Source organism: Bison bison, unplaced genomic scaffold (assembly GCF_000754665.1).
Source record: "Bison bison bison isolate TAMUID 2011002044 unplaced genomic scaffold, Bison_UMD1.0 scf7180017860456, whole genome shotgun sequence".
Taxonomy (NCBI): Eukaryota; Metazoa; Chordata; class Mammalia; order Artiodactyla; family Bovidae; genus Bison; species Bison bison.
Genome location: NW_011491028.1, coordinates 130,551 through 132,522, shown reverse-complemented (window position 1 = coordinate 132,522; position 1,972 = coordinate 130,551). Strand labels below are relative to the sequence as shown.

The window sequence follows — 1,972 nt, the reverse complement described above, 5'->3', positions numbered from 1 at the left end:
ACATTCAGAAAACGAAGATCATGGCATCCGGTCCCATCACTTCATGGGAAATAGATGGGGAAACAGTGGAAACAGTGTCAGACTTTATTTTTTGGGGCTCCAAAATCACTGCAGATGGTGACTGCAGCCATGAAATTAAAAGACGCTTACTCCTTGGAAGGAAAGTTATGACCAACCTAGATAGCATATTCAAAAGCAGAGACATTACTTTGCCAACAACGGTTCGTCTAGTCAAGGCTATGGTTTTTCCTGTGGTCATGTATGGATGTGAGAGTTGGACCGTGAAGAAGGCTGAGCGCCAAAGAATTGATGCTTTTGAACTGTGGTGTTGGAGAGGACACTTGAGAGTCCCTTGGACTGCAAGGAGATCCAACCAGTCCATTGTGAAGGAGATCAGCCCTGGGATTTCTTTGGAAGGAATGATGCTGAAGCTGAAACTCCAGTACTTTGGCCACCTCATGTGAAGAGTTGACTCATTGGAAAAGACTCTGATGCTGGGAGGGATTGGGGGCAAGAGGAGAAGGGGATGACAGAGGATGAGATGGCTGGATGGCATCACTGACTCAATGGATGTGAGTCTGGGTGAACTCCGGGAGTTGGTGATGGACAGGGAGGCCTGGCGTGCTGCCAGGGGGTCGCAGAGAGTTGGACACGACTGAGCTACTGAACTGAACTGAACTGATAGGCTGCTAACAGTGTTGTGGTGGTTTCAGGTGGACAGCAAAGGGACTCAGCCATGTAAACACATGTATCCATTTTCCCACCAAACGCCCCTCCCATAGAGGCTGCCACATAACATTGAGCAGAGTTTCCTGTGCTGTACAGTAGATCCTTATTGGTTATCCATTTCAAGCAGTGTGTACATGTCCATCATAAACTCCTTGACTATCTCTTCCCCCCATTCTTCCTCCTGTCAACCGTTAAGATCATTCTCTGAGTCTATGAGTCTGTTTCTGGCTAAAACACCAGTCTTGATGCTGCTCTGAAGGTATTGCTTTGTTTAGATGTAATTAAAATTTAAATCTGTAGACTCTGAGTAAAGCAGATAACTCTCCATAATGTAGGTGGACCTCATCTGAGCCGCTGAAGGCTTTGAGAGGGAAAAAGACTGAGATGCCTGAAGGAAGAAGGATTCTGCCTCCAGACTGCCCTCAGACTCAAGATTGTAACAGGTCTTCTCTAGGTCTCCTGCCTGCTGGCCTGCCCTGTAGACTTTGTACTTGCTGGCCCCCACAATTATGTGAGGCTCTCTCTCTCCATATATATATATATATGCATATATTTACACACATACACATAAACAGGACTTCCTAGGTGGCTCAGTGGGAAAGAATCTGCCTGGCAATACAGGAGACACGGCTTCAATTTCTGGGTCAGGAAGATCCCCTGGAGAAGGAAATGGCAACACACTCCAGTATTCTTGCCTGGGAAATCCCATGGAGGTCACAAAAGAGTCAGACATGACTTGGCGATGAAATAACATACATATATACATATATAAACATACATATATGCATACATGTATACATATATGGAACTATACACACATATTAATATATGTAATTACGTATTTGCACGCGTGGTTCTCTCTGGAGAACCTGAATAACACGGTACCTACCTGCTCCTGCTCCCTTTGGTTTCCCACCGGTGCTGGTCAATCACAGCAAGTGAGCCTGTGGATGCTGTCCGCCGAGGTTAACCTCCTGGGGCACAGAGTAGGGAGGACAGGGTGGTTCTGGAGGGGCAAATCAAGGTGTCAGGATAGCTACTTCCCCACAGAAAGGTTTTCAAAGTATAGATCTGGCCGTGCAGATGATGGCTTAAGTACCTTTCATTGAGTGGAGCAAGGCTGAGGCTCCTGGCCCACGTGACTGGCTGCATCTCTTGCAACCTCAGCCTTTCCTTTCTCACCAGCCTTGCCTCCTGCCCCTTCACCACCTTCTGCTTTATGTTTCCATGGCAATTCCCTGAA

At 46.9% G+C, this 1,972-nt stretch overlaps 1 long non-coding RNA gene across 2 annotated transcripts in view; it reads right to left on the bottom strand.

The window, feature by feature from the left end:
* LOC104982766 overlaps positions 1-1,966 on the bottom strand; it is a 22,175-nt gene extending 20,209 nt beyond the window's left edge. For both annotated transcript variants that reach the window (XR_824555.1, XR_824556.1), the window contains exons 1-2: positions 1,829-1,966; positions 1,619-1,735 (exon numbers count right to left, since the gene is read on the bottom strand). This is a non-coding gene — a long non-coding RNA (uncharacterized LOC104982766). The remainder of the gene's footprint in view (positions 1-1,618; positions 1,736-1,828) is intronic.
* Positions 1,967-1,972: the final 6 nt, after the last annotated feature.